The sequence below is a fragment of the Chroicocephalus ridibundus genome, chromosome 10 (assembly GCF_963924245.1).
Source record: "Chroicocephalus ridibundus chromosome 10, bChrRid1.1, whole genome shotgun sequence".
Taxonomy (NCBI): Eukaryota; Metazoa; Chordata; class Aves; order Charadriiformes; family Laridae; genus Chroicocephalus; species Chroicocephalus ridibundus.
This window is the reverse complement of record NC_086293.1, coordinates 13694076-13715982: the sequence shown is the minus strand read 5'-3', so window position 1 is coordinate 13715982 and position 21907 is coordinate 13694076. Positions and strand designations below refer to the sequence as shown.

The following is a 21907-nucleotide window of genomic DNA, read 5'->3' as shown; positions in this document are numbered from 1 at the left end:
GAGCATCCACCAGGCAGAGGTTGACATGCAGAGGTGATTCAACACCGATGAACAGAAACATTAAGACACGCTGTTCTTAAAACGGGGGCTGTACCTGTACTTTTATTTACCCAGGAAAGTTTTCTGCTCTGTATGCCCTTCCCCTTCCAATTTACCCAGAGAGATACCAGTTGAAAACCTGAATATTACTTTTTAACTGACAGGGCATTACGCATAATGTCTTCCACCCCCTCCTTGTGCTTATGGCATACAGCGGGGGCGGGGTGGTGGGGGGGAAACAACCAAAGAAATGGAAGAAAAAAATCTTCCCACCAGAATGTAAATATTTGTGCATAGCTAGAACAAAGTATTTCCATAAAGCTTTCAATAAAGGCTGACTGCAGGCCAAATTTTACCCTTAGATATAGGCACATAACTTTAGTTGAAGTTACTCAGGGCTGCCCAAGCTTATGCAGAGGCTGACTCAGGCATATTGTGTTCGCATAGAGAAGGACTGTGCGCTCAGGAGCCACGGCCAGATTTCCAGCTCTTTCTCAAAAGTCAGACGAGATCTGCTTCGAATCAGCGAAGAACTTCGGAGATGAGTCAAACCTGCAGGATTTGCTGCAATACTCGCTGCAAAAGAGGATGTGAGAACTGGCAAGTACGCTGTGTTTACTCACTGTGCCATCTAATTCTGGAAACTGGAGCTGAGATTCGGCGTTCAAGCACGACTCCGAGGGGTGGTGGGAAGATCCTGGCCACGTTACAAAAAGCCACTCGTTGGGCAAAACTGGTGGTATCTGCTCAAACAAGGCCACGGGCTGACACAGGCAGAGGTCCGGCAGCTGGGGAGCGAAGTCTCCCTAAGGTAGACACCGTAGTGCATCTGCCTGCAGCCCAGGGGACCAGCCTCCGCAGGCAACAGCTCACAAGAGGAAAAGCGATGCTCTAAAAATCACGCACTGCTTCAGTTAATGACACAGATTTACACTGGGTGTTAGCCTGCTTCGCTAAAAAAAGCCAACCAGATTTTTTTTTTTCTTCCTGGTGCAAACTGTCCTTTATAGAGACTATTAATAACCCTCTTACTTCAGTTTAAGCTATACTTCTCTTCCTTGTTCTCCCACTGACTTAAAAGATAACTTGCAGAACGAGATCTAATTTATCTGTATCTTTTGTCCTCGTCCCTTTCCTCCTGTTACTGTCTGGACAGGCGGGCTGTTTTCTAGGGGAAGCACTGCATGGAGAACACAGTGTAGATTTGCTGCAACATTCACATTTTTAAACAGAAAAGGAAAGAAGATACCCAGTATACTGAACAGTTCCCCTTTGATTCTGGTCTCACGCAATTCGTTCTGTGTTGCAAACTAATAACTTAGATAAAACACCCTGCTATAAACAGCCATCTCAAATAGCTGCAAAGATATTCCCTGCTATCAGAGACCAGTGAAGACAAACAGCAGCGGAGGGCGGCCGCCAGGAGATTATGCTGAAACAAATGCATTTTTATTTTTCCCTTTAAATTACAAAAGATTATCATTTTACTCAGCAATGCCCCTTATTAAATTGAAACTCTCCACATCAGAATTAAATACGTCCTATCTACTCAAAATGAAGTGTATTATTTATCACTAATATTTAATGACAAAAACCTGATAACTTTCTCCGATTATACCACTGATTTCCTCCAGTCATGCATCATTGGCTCTGCTGGTCATTAGCATTATCACAGTGCATAAACTCTGGCTTATGCAGCAAGTTTGATAACAGAGCCAGACTCATATAGCTACTATTTTTCAGTTTGTTCAGATTTACTAGTTTACCTCTCAATGAGCGTGCCTCTATCTAATGGCATCTATTATAATCCCTAGAAATCCTAGTTAATAAATTTCCATTTCCACACAACACGCTTCTGCACAATCAGAATTCTTTGGCAAATATAAAGCACGCGTTGAAAAAAATATTTCCCCTTCAACCATCCGAGGACCCTTTTCCAGAAAGACAATATTCCAGCCAATCTGAAAAATAAATAGGAAATACCTAGTCTTCTCCAACTGTTTAATACTAGGAGTATGCTGGATAGGCTTAAGATATTTTAGTTTAATTAACAGTTAGTGTTGCATTTCAACTTCTATGAAACAGTATTTTTTGGGCACTGTAGTCTAGCAGTGAAGAAGAAAAAATAATCAGAACAAATGTGCACGATACGACATCAGCTAAAAACCACCGAGCTGAGTTTCTCCCATTCGGAGTTAAATCCTGTAACTGAAATGATGGACTAGAAAGGTTTCCTGAATAAGACCACCTTATACTGGCCTTCAGAAAACTCAGGTGGGTTGGCCAGAGAACAACTTTAAAATACTTGTACAAACTATCATCATGCTGCACACTTTTGACATTCCTCTTTCAAAGCCTTTTTAAGTATCAAGTAATTTATCGCTGAAAAATACATTTTCATGTTTCCAAATGTACAACTCGGGAGCTTTACAAATCTAATATACATTATCTGAACATTGATGCACAGGCATGTCATTTAAAACTAACAATTTCCTACAAGTTATTTCAGAGCCTCCTTCTCCCAGCACTCATTTAATTCCAACCAGAACCGGATAGGGCCCCTGACACAACTCTCTGATTAAAATAAGTTACCAGAGTTGTTAACACATTATTACTATTGCAAAACTTACTGAGAAAAATCTCTCCTCTAAATCTGCTAAGGTAGATATAGGCTCTGATGTTCTGTTCAAACATCCAGATAGATTCTTATTATTCGTTACACGCATGAATATTCAAAGATTTTATTCTCTGAGCCAAACTGATTTTTTTTAAATTTTTCTTTAACTCAGCTCCCATGACTTCAGTAGAGGTATTTGGGGTTTAGGCCACATAACCGAAGCAAAATCTGGCTGTCTCATACACTACACACGGAAATACATGTATTTATGAAATTCACCCGAGGGGGAGGAATAGTTTACAGTACACCGATCAACAGCGTTTGCATGAGACCGTCTGAAGGAGCCCTATGTGAGAAGTAGAGCAGTTATGAAAGCAGAAAGTATCAATACTAACGCAATCGGTGCCACTGTATTATGCTATTTGCTGGGCAGAATTTGTATCACTCATAGAAAATTTTGGTTTGGGTATAGTTTCAGTATCACTAACTGCAATATTAGAAGTTGGGGCCATTATACGAGAAACGGCAGCAATTTGACGAGGTTAATGCCAAATTCCACGTCCTCCGTCAATGCAAAAAAGTGATCAAGCCCTGGAAGAAAGGCAGGAGCTCGGGAGCACAGGATGCAGAAGCGCTAACACAGCTGCTTCCCCAGCCCCTGCCCCGCTCACCGTCCGGGGCTCCAATCTGATCCTTCAAAAATGAAACAGTGAAAAAATATTGTCATTGTTCTCCTCTGCCCACCTGCTCCTCCATCTGCACGTGCACCCTCTCCAAAACCTACTTTTGACCTTACTGAGCATCAGCCAACGTCAAAAGCCTCGCTGGCCGCATCCTTCCCCTGCCCAATCCGGCTTCAACGTCCTCCCAACAGCCCAACGCCGGGAGCCGCTCCGTGATGCCCCACGGCCCCCTCCACTGCCACTGCTTTTAAAGGGATTTCTGCCCCAGGAGGAAAGGAGGATTTACACCACCGATTTTAATGGAATTTTTCTTTCCAGGGCAAGCACAGAACGTGGGAACTGGGCTGGATGAGCTGAGCGAGCTGCCTGACCGGCTAACAAAAACTTGTCATGAGGTTCACGGAAGATAGAGTTCATGACTCAGTGTCAGCAAGCTTACTATTACAACATAAAAGCTATTATAAAAAAACAAAACAAAACAAAAAAAAAAACGCGAGCACCAAGAGGAACACTTCAAGAAGGTTTTAACTTCTTAATCCCAAACTGACTACTCCTGAAAGCAGGCTTGCAACGGGCCCATCTGACAAAAGTCATAAAACACAACCTTGCAATCGAAAGACTATTAGAACAGTACATTTTAGTTGAAAGAGAAAAAAAACAGCTATTTCTGCTCCCTTCACATTCCCAGAAGTTTCTTGGGAAGAGGTGTCCCACTTACGTTCATCTCCCAGCTCTCCGGTAGCAGAAAGAGAAGCATCGACTTCGTATTCCCTGTGCGACACTAAGAAGATGCTTTTTAAAATTGACACTGGTTCCTAAAGAAATATCAGTTAATTACTTAATCCTTCTTAATGGAATGATTAACATCCTTTCAACAAACAAGGCTGTGATGATTTAACGTTTTACTGCATGTTTCATTACAGAACTGGTAAAATTAATACCGCTCCCCCCTCATCTGCTGCGACCACTCATTTCTTTATTACCAGTTACATTTTTCACTTCTGCAAAGCAGCCGCTGCACCCAGCTGAGAAAAAGACTCAAATATACAAAAATCTGCATCCTTGTTATTCTGCTGTGAAGCCAAGGACCGACCACCGGACAGGAACTGACTTTCCATCAGAAACGCAGGTGGTCGTGGCGCCAGGGAAAAAAAAAAATGAAAAAAAAATAAAAAAGAAATCAAGGTACGAGGCAGCAAGGAGCCTGGAACAACTTCATCAGCATCCCGGGACCACCGTGCCGCTGGGGAAGAGGGGCAGCCACTTCAAAGGGAACCGGGGAGGGATGTTTGAATCCCGGCTCAGACAGCTCCTGAATCCCTGAGAAGCCCCGGCCGCCTTTTTTGGCAAGAACAAAAGTCCTTTCAGGGCTCCACCGCTCGCTGCAATCAAACCCAGGCTCAGACATTAATTCTGCGGGCAAGTGTTTTGCAGGAAGGGGAATTCGGCATCGATTTTTGTGATCAGATGTTTAGCGGCTGCTCTGAACACACCAGCAATCCCCCCTCACCATTTTATCTTCCTTTATCACAAGCTTTTTAATAGAGACATGACATTCTGCTTACTGCTGGGCTCTCTCTATTTATCTCGCTCTTAACAACACTTCGGCATCACCGGCTCCGCTATCTAAATCAGCAATAGTGCATGTCCGGTCACATAAAACCGGAGAGGGTTCCCGAGATGCCTTGGGAAGTCCGACTACTCCGGTTTACTGATGTGTTAATATGCCCGATCCACTAATTAATGAACAAACAGCTTAGGCTAGGAGCTGGGGGAGGGACACCAACATGAAGACTGCGGAGAGCCCAAGGAAAGACACTTGACCCTAATTGTTAGCAACAAGATGACAAGACTGATCGGGAAGTACAGCTAAAACTCGGATCCAACATGAAAGGAAATGTCTGGCGAAGAGGGGAAAACTTAACGATGCCGTTAGAGGCTCCAGCCAACCTGCCGAACTGTGCCACCTTCTGTCAGGCTGTCGGTGCTCAGCACCCGGCCAGGGCTCCCCGGCACCCACAGCACTGCCCTCCCACCCCATCCTTCTCTCCATGCCCAAATCCTCACCCTCCTCCTGCGACCCTGCAGCACCAGGGACGTACACCCCAGCCCAGGAGAGCCAGGAGTCTGCCCCGAGCCATGTCCGGGTGATGAGAAAGCACCTTCATCCTGCACCTTCCCAGCAAAACCGCCTGCCTTTGGCCGCGTCCCGAATCCCAGCGGGTGGGTTTTAAGACGGACCAAAGTTCAGCCAAAGTTTCAGCCAGACCCACTTTTACGCAAGGCAAAACATTCCTCGTCTTGAAAGGACCCTGGACCACGTCCCACAATGGAGACGCACTGCGGGGGCACCAGCGAGAAGGGTCCTGTGCAGCGAGTGTGCGCACCGGGCAACGCTTCCATATATATGTCCAAAATTTAGGGAAAAAAAAAAAGGTCGTAAGCGCTTTCTACCTGAAAAATCCATGAAATCCAGAGTCACAACAGTATGAGAGCCCCTGCAGCACCATGCTCTGGGCCAGACACCCAGAAGAAAGTTGGGTCAGAGACCGCACATCCAGCGCTGCCACACTGCAAATGCCACCCGGCGTTATCCCGCTGCACAAGGAGCCTGAATTAACGGCAGCGCGAAACCAACTTATTGAGGAAATAGGTGCTTCTAATAAAAACACAACAGTGACAAGTACTGTGCAGAGAGCGCGATTAGCAGTAAACAACACACCAGAGAATCATCCGAATAAAACATTCTGGGTATTTATTTGTGTTGCTTTCCGAGACCATTGCAACCGAAGAGGAAACTGGGAGGGAAAAAGCCCGCAATTAGTTGCGGAATAGCACTGCCAGAAACACCGGAGCCTATCGGATATATGTAAATATTTTACAATATGGGTTCCATTTCAGTAGATCTGTCGAGATATTTACAGGGCTTGACAGTATTTCTGTCTTTAATTAAATTTTCACACACATACTTTAATGCAATTTAAATAGATTATTAGTTGTCAGAATATAGTATAAATTTTGTTTACGATTTAGTTACTTTAAGTACTCACATCGAGGAAACTCATTTAACCCCCCGACTGAGTAGCATTAAGTGTTGAGATGAGACTTCTAAAGAGCTTCCACTGCCCTTTGCACTCTCGCAATAATCTTAAATTACTACAACTTAATTACGATTTCAAGGCACTAAAATGGAGATGTTTTAAAAACAGGACAGGGAGGGTCAACGAGAGGAGAAAAATTATTTAGTCCTCCTCAGGTACCAGATGCTTCTTGGAGAGAAATTGATTTTGCCCATGCTCTTCTCTTTGCTCATTTTCCATAGAATACTATCTTCGCTTTCAGGATGGCGCTGAACAAAAAGTTATCAAGATTATTCTGGATACTTGCCACGCACAAACAGCCATTATACATCAGCCTGTTCGCTTGCATGCATGGGAGAGAGCGGTGCCAGGAGAATAGAAAGACAAAACCCTAGAGCATATTTGCAAAGACGACTGCACGCGAACTGAGCCAGCGGCTTCTCTGACTTGGTAGCTCCAATGCTGAAGTAAGAAAAAAGAGCACATGTTAAAACACTCCAGACATCCCAACCAACAAATATCTGATCTCCTAAAAATAGAACAGCTGGTTCCTCTACAGCACAAAATACAGTTGTTTGGTTTTGGGTTTTTTTTTTTAAATTAAAAGACTACAGAGTTCTCACAATTAAGTTTTTCCTCTAATGACTGCATGATTTATTCCCTTCTACTTTTTTTCCCCTCTATATATGCTGGCATCACCTTGTTACCTATGGTAGCGGCAATTCCCAACGCACCGGGAGCTGCGGGAATCCGACGGCACAGGAGTTGGTGAGAGCAGCAGGCTGCGAGCAGCGCTTCTGTCAGCCCAAAAGCAAGCGCTTCGAGCAACCACGAGATTTTCCATTCCTTAGTGCAACGAGACACTTTTGCAAGGACTTGGCCAACGCAAAACCAGACTCGCAATGTAAAAACCCCTGTGCTTTAGCGCGGCCGAGCACTTACGCGTGTCCTCAGCGGCATGAAGTCACGGACTGCGAGCCCGGCTGTACCTTTCTAAGCATTTCAGTAAAGTTTGGGTGCCAGGAACCTCTAAGAATGGTCACAAAGACGCTGCTGATCTCTAGTGCGCAACGTGTATAAATTCCACTTAGCAAAGGCTTTCTGGCTCCTATCTCCGCTGAACCGCTCGCCGGGTGTGAAAACATGCTAGTACACGTAAGGGGGAGGAAAAAAAAAAAAAAAAAAAAAAAAAAAAGGAAAAGTTTCAGTGATACGAGTTAGCGACACAGACCAAAAGCCAAACCCCAAGGCAGCAACACCGGCACAAGCCCTGGTTGATGCCAGCGTGCTCTGGATCGGGCCCTGCGCGGCCAGGGTGGCTGGCTGTCCCCTGAGCTCGCTTTTGGGGACACGGGGACCCTGCAATAGCCAGCAGCCGGCGGGCTGTATTTTCAGAGCGGTGTGCCACCCATGCCCCCTGCTCTTTGCCTCCAGCTGCCAGCCCCTTCCCACCCTGACTCGCAGGGAAAAGCTCCGGGAAGCGACTTGAGAACAAGGCTCATTTGAGGAATAATTACGACGTGCTATTTAATTCACACGTAAGCTTCAATACCAACGGCAAACACGGTGCTTGTGCAGCCAAGCTGCCCAAGTACTGCAGGGCCCAATCCTGCTCCCACCGAGGAGGGAATCCCCCAGGAAAGCTCCCTCCCAGGGCACAGTGTCCGTGCAGGGACCCGGAGCTGGGCTGGATACGCTCCGAAAAGGCAGGAAAGGCCTGAAGAAACGCTGCCCTTCCGAAGAGAAATCCAGCTACCTGGGAAAATCTCACTGCGTCTTCTCCAGCCCTGCCTCAGCTGCATGAAAATATTTCAGCTTGGTGCCTTGAAGTTGCAATTAAACTGTAGTAATTTAAGATTATCACAAGAGCAAAGGGCAGTAGCAGCTCTTCAGCAGACTCCTCTCACCACTTAATGCTACTCAGTCTTGGGGTTAAATGAGCTTCTTTAGTATAAGTACCTTAAAGCAAGTGAATCGTAAACAAAATTTATACTATTTTCTGACAGCATATAATCTATTTAAATTTATTAAAGCTTCTCGGAGAAAATTTAAGATGACAGAAGTATCATTATGCCCTATAAATAACTGGACAGCCTTGCAGAAATAACTGTATTTTACATACATATCCTACATATGTGTGTGCATATGTTATTTCCTTTGATATACAAATACATGCTCAACAGATATTTCACAAAAGGAATTACATTATCCGGTTCAATCTCTCAACATAAATGACCACAAGCAGTACAAATACTAAATGCTAAGCTGCATTCCATAAATTTGCCTTTTTACTACCAGCCTTTTTTTCCTAATTTTTTTTACAATGCTGAGAAACAGGAATAGTTCTGGAGCTCCCAATGTTTACAGTATATCATATCACGGATGATAATGCAAATTTGAGCTCTTAAAAAAAGGTGATCCACTCCAAGAAAAAAAGCATATTGCAGCATATGCTGCGCGATAATGCCCAGTGCATAATTCTCTGCACAACTTTCCTGCTCCTTCGCTTACCAGTACAAAAACTAGCTGCGTGAGGATTACCGGTGGGACTGATTTAAGCAGAAAATGTTTATAGATGTTTAAAAACATTACACATTACCCAAAATGGCTTAATAGCATACATGTGCATGTTTAACACACATACTTTTTACTGTCTAATTAAAGCATATACCATAAAAATCTACAGGCTTTATAAGTTATACAGGATGGTTATGAAACCTTACCTTATAAAAAGTATAAAGTACTTATTGTGTGATCTGCACTGCTAATTAAAGAAATATTTATGCAAAAAGCTTTTGGATTTCTTAATTCTTCAGTAGATGTGCACTTGGTCTTCCTCCTGATTAATATACATTAGGGTAACAGCCTTTTCCTCAGATTTTTTTTTTTTAATAGGTATTGCCATTGTTTTGGAATACTTGAAAGAAATGAACGAGGGGGCATATTTGTAAAGTTTACAGTGAAGTGTTTGGATACAAACATGAAAGTGTCAAGCAACAAAAATAACCTAACTCCCACTGGTTAAGTTTGAGTAATACTTAAACACTAAACATTTACTGAACTAAAACCAAGTATTGGTCAATACTCTTTACTACTATTTCCCCTAAAAAGCTACACAGTAACAGAATCTGTCTAATATAGCCATGAAGACAAGTTACACACAATTTTGCAAAAACCTTGGCATATCAAAAATAAGGTGCCATCCTGACTGGTTGGTAATACGTTTGAAGGAAAGATATCACAAGTTTTCTGAACTCTAGAAACGCAGTCATACAACACACAATGCTTAATCACAACCAAACTCCTCTATTATACATCAGCACAGCACTTACACACAGAGAAGAAAAAGAAAATAAATCCATGTTTCCTTACAATTCAGAGATCCAGAAATAAGAGCTGAATTCCACTGAACTTTTACGGTTTTCAACATTACACTACTGAAACGCCTCCTTCTCTGCAGCTGTAGACAGCATAAATAAAATCAAATCCTAAGTCTCTCTGAAAGTGTACACAACACACTCCAAACCACTATCACTCAAAAAAAAAAAAAAAAAAAGGAAAAAACCAAAACAAACCCAAATCCCAGCCCATGCACAAAAACCTAACTTTGCAAGCAAAATCGTAAGCAACAGAAAGCCTTGTCTGAAATAGTAGTTATTTTTCTCAAAGTTATCCTTTGGTTTCACAACAAAGATCAGCATTTGTAATGGTCCATTTCTGCATAAGTGAACATATAGCCTTGCTGCCTGATCGAATAGTCCAGAGCTTTCAGTGAGGCAGCTCCTGACAACAGCCCAGCAGCAGCTTTGTTTGATCTCTCCTGCCTTCCTTAATCTGGGTTGTCAAGGTTCACTTGTTGGAGGCTGTTTACTTTACTTTTTCCAGAAAAAAAAAAAAAAAAAGTGATTTTTTTTTTTTCTGTCTCTCATACAATGACTAATCCAAAGACTAAGGGGGAAGAATGCTGCCAATGCAAGATGTTAAAGCTACAATACCTTTTTGCAATGAGATTTTAGCCGACACCTTTTGAATGGTAACTAGTGAAGAGCTTCCTCCCCCAGTGCCCTGCTCCATTCAATATGGTTGTGAGATAGTTCAAATAAAATGTGCAGGGAAAAAGATTCAGAGGGAGAAATTGAAACCAGTAGCCCTGATTTCCCCTTCTTCTCCCAAATCTAGTTGCAAAGATGCACGGTACCTCCTTGCCTACGCTCGCTTCTCTGAGAACTTGAATTATTTCAGGCTCTCTCAAACTTACAAAAAGTAGGAGCTTCTCAGCAGTAACGGAAACTGTAAAAATAATACTAAATCGAGTGGAATGCCTGTTTTCCCTCCGCCGAAACATTAAAGCAAACCGTGGACTAAGAGCACAAGCAGCAAGTTTCTTCGTCGACATTCTTGAAACTTTGTCTAATTAAGAAGCTGTCATTAGTGCCATCAACGTTTGGTCAAAGCAGGTAAAACGCAAGTTTAGAAAAACTATACGGAAAGGAAACCAAGTTTAGAGAATTGTTTTAATATTTATAACCATCCAGCACCCTAGAAATCAGCAGGCTACATTGTGTAGACAGCACGCTACGAGCAGTAGAGATACATTACTCACTCAAAGAACGGTTACTAAAAATGAAACCTTAAAACTTCTGAGCACAGAAGTTGGGCTCCGGCTTCTCTAGAGAAGCGGCTCTGAGAGCGCTCGCAGGCGGCTGATACCTCGGGTGGGTACGGGGAGGTCTGAGCGCTGCTGCTGCCAGCCTTTGGGGGAAATCGGGGGGAAAAAGGAGAAGGAGAAAAAAAAAAAAAGTAATAAAAAAAAAAAAAAGACGTAATCTCACTCGGCTCAGTTCACTCAAAGCAAAAAAAACCACGCAATTAAAATCATTACAGCGAAGCGGCAGAAGGAAGACTCGCTAAAATCGCGGCGCTCCGCAGCCAGCCCGGCGATGCTCTCCGCGCCGGGGCCGCCGGATAATTAATAGTTGCGGGGCGGTGGGGAGGGGGCCGCCGCTGCGCCCCGCGTAGCCCTGCCCGCGCAGCCGGCCTTCAGCGCTTTTTTTTTTCTTTTTTCTTTTTTTTTTTTTTCCCAGGAAAAAAAAAAAAAACGCGGGGCGGGGGGAGGAGAGAGGCGCGGACACGCCGCTCGGACGCCGCCTGCAGCGCGCACCCTCGGCGGGATGCGCGGAGCTGCGCGGGGCGGCAGGTGCGCGGGGCACGGCGCGGCCAGACTTACCGGGCGCCGGCGGCCGCCCCCGGCTCCGCGGCGCGCAGCGAGACGCCGCTCCGTCCCGAGGCTCCGCACCGCGGCTCTGCGCGGGGGACGGGGACGTGAGGGATGCGCGGTCCGCACCCGCGCAGCCAGAAGTTGCGCCGGGATGGGGAGGCGCGGATGTTTATTCAAACACTTCGCCTCCCCCCCCCAAAAAAAGTGGGGGGGATGGGCGCAGCGGGCCCCAAGGAGGGGGAGGATGCGCGGCGCCGAGCTCCGCGCCTGCGGAAGGGACTGCGCGGGGGGAAAGCCGCAACAGGTGCCGGGGGAGGGGGGGGAAAGGGGCGGACGGGCCCGGTGCGGGGGGAGCGCGGAGGGTACGGGGGGGGGGGGGGGGGGGCGCGGCCCCGCCGCAACTTCTTGCCCCGAGTGCTGAAGTTGGGGCGTGCGCGCCCCTTGCGCGGCGGCGCGGGGGGGACCCGGCGGAAAACACGAGGAAAGCGCAGAGGGAGGGGGGTGGAAAGAGGGAGGGGGGAGAGCAAGAGGCACTGCATCCCGCTCTCCGCGGAGGGTGCGCGCAGAGCGGGGCGGGGGGGGAGGGGGGGGGAAGTTTCCAAAGTGGGCGGATAGGGGGTGCGAGCAGCTCCGCAGCCCGGGGAGGGGGCTCCGCACCCGCGCACCGCCGGTCCCCTCCGGCGGGCGGGCGGGGGGGGTGGGGGGAGGCGGACACGTGGGGCCGGCGGTGGGGGGGGAGGAAAGTGCAACAGCCCCGGAGGAGCGGCGAAAGTGTCGGGGGGGGCCGGACTCACCCGCAGGACTCGGCCTGCCGCTGCCCAGCACGGCGCGGCCCCCGGCGCGGGGCGGGCGGGCGGCGGCGCGGAGCGGCGCGGAGCTGCCTCTCCGTCCCGTCCCTCCCCTCCCGTCCCTCCGGCACGCCGAGCCCGGGCGGCGCGGCGGCGGCGGCGTGCTCCGCCGCTCGGTAAATAACAATAGAGCCCTCCGCTCGGCGCCGCGCCCGCGGGGCCCCGCACGCCGCCCCGCCGCGCCCCCGCCCCGCACCGCCCCGCGCCCCCCCCTCCCCGCCCCGCGCAAGCCCCGCGCCGCCGCCCGCCCGGGCGGGCCGGGGGGGCGGCCCCCGCGACACCCCCGCGGAGGGAGATGTTGTTATTTTTTGCTGTTGTCAGTCTCTGACGTCACATCCACCTGCTGGGTAAACAAGGCTCGGTGCAAGGGGAAAATAATAATAATAATAAAAAAATAAAATAATAAAAGCGGTAGGGGAAGGGGGGGGGCGCGGGGGGGAGATGAGGGGTGGAAGCCCCGCAGGTGCGGGGCTCCGCGGAGGACGGCCGGGGGGGGGGGGGGGGGCGGGGCGGCCCCGCGGGGAAGTGAAAGTGGCGGCGGACCGCGGCGCGCACCGCTGCGCGCCCCTGCGGAGAGTTCAGCGCGGGGGCAGGCGGGCCGGGGCCGCCCCCTCAGCGGAGGGCAGTGCGGCGCCCCCCGAGCAACTTTTCCGCGGCACGCCGAAGGGCGTCGGGTCCGCGTAGCTGGGGGGCGCGGGAAACCTCGCGGGGCCTTCCGCGGATGCCCGCGGAGCCCGCCTTACCTGCGCGGAGCGGCGAGGCGGGCCGCTGCCAGCGCTGCCCCTCGCAGCGCACGCCGCTGTTGGCGCAAACACTGCTTAAGAAACACTTGCGCGGGTGCGCAGCGGCGCGCACCGGCCGCTGAGCGGGAGTGACCGACCCGCGGGCCGGGCTGAGCGCGGGTCGTCATCCGGCTGGGTGCGCGGGGCGGCCCCGCGGAACGGCCGCGCTCCGGGCCGCGCCGTTGGGGCTCCCGCGGATGGGCCGGCGGAGAGAGGTCGAGCGGGGGCGAGAGCCGGGGCCGCCCGGTCCCCCCCGGCCCCGGGAAGTTTAACATCACCGCGGCCTCGGGCCGGGTGAGGGGCAACCGGCGGCCGCGGGGGCTCGCTCGGAGGCGGCCGGACAACGCGGAGGTTGCGCGGCCGTGCGTCCGAGCGGGCAGCATCCTGCGCTCCCCCGGGACTGCGGCGGCGAGAGGAGCGGGGGCCGGTCCATCCCCGCGGGGATGGAGGCCTCCCCGCCCGGCGCTGCAGGCCGGGGAGTTACCGAGCGGCCGACTTTGTTCGGGGAAAAACTCTTTTTCTTCCGACCGCGGGGACCTGCGAGAACGCAATTTTCTTCCCCTTCTTTGTTTTTTGGGTTGGTTTGTTTTTTTTTTTTTATTATTTTTTGGTGGTGGCGTTTGGCATCCCCAGCACTGACACACGCAGGCCGGAGCTGGCTTTTAAACACCGCCAGAAGTGATAAACGGGCAGCCAACCGCTCCCGCGGGGAGAACCGCGCCTCGGCGGAGCCCCGCGGCCGCGCAGCGGGCCCGTCCCCCGCCCGCCCCGGCGGCTCCGGCGCGCAGGGCCGGGAGCGCGGCGACACCTCCCGGCAGAAACGCTCCATCGGCGGCGGGGAGCCGCTCCGGCGGCAATTAACACCTTAAATTACAGTAATGGCAAGGTACTTATGCCTAATTCATTATATTTTAAATAATTAAGAGGGGGAAAATCGCTGCAAATAAATATTTGCGAAGATGATGTTTGCGCCGTACTTTCAGAGCGATCTCTGCCAGCCCGGGAGCGGAGCGCTTCGGTCGCCCCGCCGCGCTGCTGGAAAGGCGAAAAAAGCACCGGGAACCGGTTACTCTTGCAAGCCGGTCCCTCCCAGCCCGGGAACCGCAGATAACACCGGGATTTGTGTGCCCGGGAGGGACCACCGGCTCTAAAAGCCAAATACTTACCGTCATCTCGAGCTTCAGTCATTTAGATTTTTATACTTTTTTTGGTTCATCTGTTCCTTCAGTAGGAAGAAAAGCGAGATGAACTTACTAAAAAAGCATATTTTTTTAAACACTCCCCACCCTTAGTGTTCTAAAAAATATTTGTTTTACGTTTCATCCTGGAATAAACGTTGTTTATTGGAAACTTCTTTGTCTCCTGTTTTTAACTTTGCAAATCTAAACCAGTACATCAACTCTGTAAAACATGATTAATTCCATAGACAATACCAGCGGTGGGACTTCTCCCTCCCCCTCCGCCAATGTAGCTGCTAATTGTACTTGAATTGTTTACTGCTGTATTGTTTTACAAGTGCCTGGAGAAAGATGCTTGATATTCCCACCACCAGCAGAACCATCCCAAGAGCAACTGCGTGGCAGATTTTGGCAAGGCTGTACACAGGCTACAACTACAGCTTGTTAGCTCAAAAAAAAATGATGAAGGTGATGACGCCTCCATAATTATAGGTGTTACTTGTTTTAAAGTCAGAATGTTTTCCAAGCTACTGTAATGCCACACCTCTGATGTCCCAGGAGCCGGGCCTTGGAGTCCTTTCCGCTTTAGTCACTGGTTTATGAGGCTTTGCAGAACACATCACCAGGCTGCACGGCTGGTTCCCGGACCACTCTGTGCTCCTGCGTAGGTGCCGAGCCCATGTGGGTACTCAGCTATTATCCTACCTTTTACATCAGGCGTGAAAAGTCAAGATTGTCTCCCCCCAAAAAAGTTGGTGGACATACTAAAGAGAAATATATGTTGCTTTCAGTCTGGTTTTATGATTTAATGACTTTGTTTCAAGTCAGTCCAACGTTCTCATGGTGCTCAGTAGGAGAAGAGAACCTGCGAGTACCCACGTACCGCAGCTCACAGCAAAACCCATTCCAGGGAAGTCAGCGGTTGCTGCTCTCCACGTTCCCTGGTTTTGGGTGTAGAGTCAGAGCGAGTCAGATAGTCCGGCAACAGATCCCTTCAAAAAGGCAGAAGTTGACCTCTGCCCATCACACACCATGCGAGGTGAATGACACCAGACATTTCTTTCGCCCAGATAACTTTGAGGATGGGAAGGGTTGACATGGTGATGAGGGGGGCATTTTAAAAGGCATAAACATCCAGCTTAGGGGCTGAGCCCAATACTACCAGCAACACTTGCACTGACTTGAGTGGAAGCTCCCCTCCAACTGGGGAAATCCCACAAAAAGATAAAAATAAGTTGACACACCCAAGGGCTCAAGTTGGCTTGTCTGACAAAAGGAAATGTATAAATAAGTCCTCCCAAATGAGGACTGTAACTAGTCCCAGATAATTTTTAAAATTGTAGTTTCTAGTCTACACAAGCTGGCATCCCAAACTCTGATGCCGGCTTTCCAAACACGTTCGCACCCCTTGTCTGCTTTTGTTATTAGACTTTCCCGATTTCCCTGGTCACGGTGGATGCCATGTCCTGGCCTGTGCCAAGGGGACGAGCTGTAGCCGAATGGAGTCTCCGTGTGCCAGGAGGCACGTGGTGCCCAGCAGGACGGGGCTGTCCCGTAGCCAGCCTGAGGGCCGGTGCCGGGCTGGCTACGGCAGAGAGCGGCACTGACTCCTTACTGTGTCTCCCAAGGAAGAGAAATTGCTGTCCTGCCCCGGGGAGAGCAGGCTGAGGGCCGGCTTCACACACAGCGCAGCACGAGTCAGGCACAAAATAAACTGCGTTTTGCTCTGCTGCAAGTCCAGGGAAGCGCCGCTGCAGTCAGAGCTGCCGTGGATTTGCATCGGTAGTGCAGAGACGCGAGTTTCGGATTCACCCCAGATTCCTCGGGGTTCCTCAGCGGAGAGGAAAGGCTCCCCAAAGCCATACCCACACTAATCCCCTTTACTCCTCGAGGCGTCCCTCCGACCGCTGCTGTATCAGAAGCCACCCAGAGATAACTTTTCTACAGCACATTTCCATTCGTCCTGAGCTGCCAGCCAATACATATTTCCTTTTCCTGTGGGGGCAATGAATAGCCAGCGTATTTGCACTGGACTATTAATCTGCCTGAATTTGGTAGAGATTCTTAAATGAATATTCATGGAAATTAATGTCATTTAATTCCTATTGCTTCCTGAATATAATTACGTGCGGTACGTGAATTGGCAAACACCACAAGACATCCAATCTTGTTGAAAGTCTATGACCAATTAATCGGGAACACCACGAGCTGGACGCTCGGGCAGTGCTGGAGATGCACAAAGCGCTACCAAGATGCGGCCTGACTCCAGGAGAGGAGATGGGCTGGAGAGGAAGCTAGTGGGAAGATGTACAGTGTGGGAAGCAAACAATGCCTTTAGGGATGAAAAATATGATTAAAAAGCTACTTTAATACAAACTGTTCCCCAGGTATTTGTCTGCAGATAGGGACTATACTAATCATTTGTTTTCTCTTGGAAAAGAGCTTTCATTTTTCCCTTTCTCACCCATAAGAAAATATCTTTCAAGGCCTCCCGTTCCTGCTCTCTTTTGAGACCTGGCATCTTTTAGACGACCTTCAACGCATCCTACAAAGAAGAAATGCCCAAGTCCAATCCTCCTTCCTCCCAGCAGCCCACCTGCCAAAGTTCACGCCGTTCCTCCAATAATACAGCCGTAATCAGCTCAGTATTGAAGCAAAACCCATCCCCGGCATCAGTGCTACCAACCCCTGTCGTAACATAACAAGGACTCTTCCCAAAATATTTGGGCTTGCCCTGTCACAGCGAGAGGCGTTCAAGTTCAACGCTCTGTCAACAATGCCAGGTGTCTCCTGAACCTCCGGCGCCTGAGCCAAGAGGGAGAGCTCAGAAGCACAGGAATAATCATTATTCACATTACTAAGACATAACGGAATGTTTAAACAGATAACGTAACAAAATCCTTCACAGAAAACAAAAAAAACTCCAAAAAACTGTTTATTATTTATCCCAGTCAAGATAGAAAATGAACTCAATCTCCTGGAAAGCAAACGCAAGGCTCCTTTTTTTAATTTTTTTTTTTTTTTTTTTTTTTTTTTTGCAACTGACACCTATGAAAAGAAATACTCTATTGTGCTGGCTGTGCCCCTTCGAAGGGGTTGATGTTCACTGCGGCACTTGATAAACCAACTGGCAAAACTGGGGGCGGGGGGAGGGGCGGGAGGGGGAGGAAGGTTAAAAAAAAAGAGCAACTCAAAGCCACACACAAACATCTAAGAAAAAAAAAAACCAACCTGGTGAAACCAAAAATCCAAGAACAATTTCATTTTGAGTCAATCCAAAGATTTCATTTCAATTTTGATTTTTTGGGGGAATAAGAAAAAAAGACACACACACCCCCTTGCTTGAAAATAAAATTAAAGGACATTTTGAACACAAAGTAGTTTCAAAATGAAAAATCAAAGTGTTTCATGTCAGAAGTGTCAAAACTAACAGCTTCAGCATTTGTCAGAGCTTTTTTGAGTTTTTATAAATGACAAGTTTGGCATGTGTGCACAAACCGTTTTGGTGCTGCTGAATCTGCATTTTTGCATGCAAAAAAAAAATTAAAAAAAAAAAGGGCGAAATTTTCCGTGCAAAAGCCCCTTTTGCCATTCCCTTTGTGCGGGGGCCAGCAGCCCTCTCCCCGATGGAGCCTCGTGGCCACCCGTCAGCTCCTCTTTGGCTTATTAATATTTTAGCGCTGGGTTGGCAGGACTTGGCAGGGCTGGTCTCTCCCAGAACTAGTTCCCTGGTTAGCGGGGGGAGGTACAAAGGTTAGGAGAGACCGACTGCGCGTCCCCAGCTTGACGCGCTGCCGTGTGACAGGCTGCCAGGGACCTGTTCTAAGGTGACATTAGGTAATTTATTAGCCGAGTTCATTACGGCCTTAACAGAGTTGCAGGCTAAGCTCCCTTTCATCGCCTCGCTGCCTTCCCAAAGCGAGGGTTTTCAACTGTTTTCTCCCGAGAAGTCTGGAGAGCTCTCGGTCAGGTTTACACCTTACTTAGCAGGAGGGCAGGGGTGGAAATCAGGAGTATATTGCACCTGAAATACGGCGTTTAGTTTAAAATACTCTGAATTACATAAAATGTAATAAAAATTTACCACGAAGCATTTACGGTATTAGCAAGTGAATATATTCTTGCTATGAAACCAGCAGCCATCCGGATTTTGCACGTCTGATTCCAGCACAGCTGACTCCGCCGCAGGTTTGGGACACTGCCTGGTCCCCAGGGAAGGCAACAAATCAGATCTTTGCTGTAAGTGCCAGAGTCCTGCATTCCCCTGTGCAGATAACAGACACCTACCTGCCTTTTGCTACCAGATTTCTGTAACGCTTTCTACATCTCTCCGATGACAGCACCGCTTCTTGCTGTATCTTGACAACTTCTAATTAACCCAGTCTCAGCGTCTTTGAAGCTTCTTGGAGAAAACCAGCGTACTTCTCTAGAGCGAGAGATCCAATTCCAAACACCATCTCCTCCCTCTGACTTCCAGGACAGCCCATACTCCACAGGGGCTTCAAAACCCGGTCATAAGTAGTCTGGTTCTGCTGGAGGTCAGACCAGCTCCTTCCCTACCCTTACTGAAGGCTCTATTGGAAGCAAGATGCGATGGAGACAGGTTTCTCGCGTCTTGTTGGCACTTCTGGACCTGCTCGAACCCCGGCTGCAGAGCACACACAGAAAGCCCTGCAGGGACATGCCATGCTTTCAGCTTCCAGTGGGATGACCAGTCCCATCTCCAGCTAACAGTGGGATGACCAGTCCCATCTCAATGGGATGGATGGTCTCCTCACTCCCTGTCCCGCACTCCCCACGAGAGAGGGGGAGATCCTTCCCCAGAGCTAGGCTGTGAAAGACATGCAGTAATTGCAACTTTTTCCCCCATGAAGGATTTTCTGTTGATGCTGTTTCCAAAGTGTACTATGCTGCAATATTATTTCATCTTAATTTTTCCACTATTATGTCTCTTTTTTAATCCAAAAGTCCAACATCAACAAAGATTAAAGCTTTTGCTCTAGTTACATATCTATGAAAACAGCAGTCTCCTGTGTCTTGGGAGATAAACGCTACCAGATGCTCTAGTAAACACCAGAAAGGGGAGAGAGGAAAAAAAGACAGCAGCCAGGAGAAGGACAGGGCTGAAAGTTAGTTAGAAATAGCAGAAGATGAAACCAGGAAAGGAAATTCCTGGTGGTTCTTGCTATGTGGCAGTGAAGAGGTTAAACCCCGGTACGCTGCCATCTCTAGACAGAACTGGTTGTTATTGCATTGATAAAACCCCGGGTTGTGTTTTCCTTGTCCATTTTGACCCGTATCTGACGTTAGCATTGCAAATGATGTCTGCTGCCATTCAACTAGTCAAAGTGAGCGGACAGAAACAAGACAGAGAGCTTAGCGAAGACGATACTAATGGAAGGGGTGGGGAAAAGTCTGATTTACATGTAATTAATTATTATTTATGTAAAAACCATATCATTGTGGTGGTTCTTGACATCATTTAAAGCCTCTTTTCAAAAGAGGAGTCTTCCCTGCTAGCGCACTAATCTTCTGTGCAGCGAGTATGAATTGTGATATGGCGGTAGCCGCGTTGGCCCATCACCACCACTTGCAGGGTTGTCATCTGACTGCCCAAAAGAGCTAAGCAGAATAATCCTGCCTCCTCCTAAACAGGTGACCTTGCATCACCAGGGCCACGGGAAGCTGGCGAGTCCTTTGGTGGGAAATTGTCAGACCTAAGGCCAATGTCACGCAGAAGATGACAGAGTTACACATAGCCGTTGAGAAGAAGTTTCAGGTGCAATAAATGGATTTTCTTCTGAACTTGTAAAATGATTAACTTAATTACTTGATTTCAGCATCTGATCGCAAAATAATTACCTATCCCAGCCCCAAGGTGGCTTGGCAATGTTGTTTGAGACACGCTCCAGCACAGACAAGGGCTCCCGCGGGAAGCCATCAATCTTCTTCCTGTACAAATGACACCGGTCCACAAAAATGAAGGGCACAGCTCCACCCCAGCTCTTTCCAAATTCGGCTGCCTCAGCCATAGCTCCAGTCCAGCTTCCAGGCACCTCCCTGCCCACTAGTTTTCACAGGAGCTAGGTCAAACCTCAAGTGCAGGGATTACATATGGCAGCATGACCCAATTTATTCGGTCTCTGCTGGACAAAATCTATACGGTTGAAAACTTATTGGCAGTGTCTCGCTGGTTCTCTCTAATTTGCCAAAGGAGCTGCTGGGCAAGAAACTCAGTTAACCTCAATGAGGGTAGGGACAGATTAAAGGGAGCTGATCTCAAAAACAGGAAGGTCTCAAGCAACCTTCTTAATAAAGAAAAACAAACCACAGCACTAATTGGAGCAATTGGATGGGGTAGGAGTTCCAGCTCGAGCCTGGGAGTGGAGGCAGGAGTGGATGGGACGGGCAGTGTTCGTCCAAGGGAGGGATGTCACCTGCACAGATCGTCCCACGCACCCGTTGCACTCTCTGCACAGCCCACAGGCTGTGCCAAGGGGGTGTCCCCAGCCATGTCTCCCCCATCCTCCGTCTGCCCCACACTCCACAGCATTTCTCCACAGCATTGCCTCTGCCAGCGCTGCCAGCTGACGGGGGCCACGCAGTGATGTTAGCTGGCCACTGAGACCTCAGCATCGTGCTGCCCAGCTTCTGGAGGACACGCAGAGCAAGCCCAGGTTTGCTTGCTGTAGACCACGCAGACAAAACCAAGGGCACAGCAGGCAGAAATCTCCCTGCAAGGCTCTCGCCTCCCCTTCTGCCTTTAGGAAACAGCAAAGTATGTAATGTCCTCCCATCGTTGCCTCCTTGCCAGCTGCTGGGAGCACCAACGCATAGCTAATCCTACGTCGGGGTGCCAAATCTACCCTTAAACATACAATTTTGTCCCAGACAAACTATTTCCAAACAGAAAAATATAATATTTCATTCAACCCTTGCACATCCCATCTGTGGTAGGACTTTCATCCTGGGTGAAATGGCTTCTCCAGCCTTGCCCAGTTTGTGAATGAACTCTGGTACCAGGCAGGGACCTGATATCCCAGTTGGGAAAAAAATATAATAAATAAAACTCCTAATAGAGAATCATCTTCCCCTTTGTGTTATTGAAAGCTACTGTCACCCACTTGAGACCAAGCAAACTCAGCTCACACGCAGAGCACGCTTGGCACAAGGAAATGTTTTCATCTCTGGGAGCAGGCTCCAAGGAGGTCAGCTCGCCTTGCCATCCACTCCATCGCAGACTTTAAATGTTTTCCGGTTTGGGTTTGGTATTTTTTGCCTACCTGACAATCAACACATTCAGTTTGTTTGTTTTTTAATTTTTAACTTTTTTTTTTTTTTAAAGTCACATTTACCATAGGGACAAGTGGGCTGCTATCTCTGGATTCCAACCTTCAAACTTCATAAAACTGAACGGGGTCGGTAGAGGGACCGTTTTTCCTAGCGAAATTAGCACAACTGT

General features: G+C 48.5%; 1 protein-coding gene across 3 annotated transcripts in view; it reads right to left on the bottom strand.

The window, feature by feature from the left end:
- The window catches only part of FOXP1 (forkhead box P1), a 389122-nt gene extending 376432 nt beyond the window's left edge, over window positions 1-12690 (bottom strand). Inside the window, exons 1-2 of one of the 3 annotated variants that reach the window (XM_063347902.1) lie at window positions 10415-10892; window positions 7127-7565 (exon numbers count right to left, since the gene is read on the bottom strand). The gene's annotated coding sequence lies outside the window, so the exon portion shown is untranslated. Of the gene's footprint in view, window positions 1-7126; window positions 7566-10414; window positions 10893-11646; window positions 11665-12431 lie in introns of those variants that run through there. The other 2 variants (XM_063347894.1, XM_063347895.1) reach the window with 2 other exon arrangements.
- Window positions 12691-21907: the final 9217 nt, after the last annotated feature.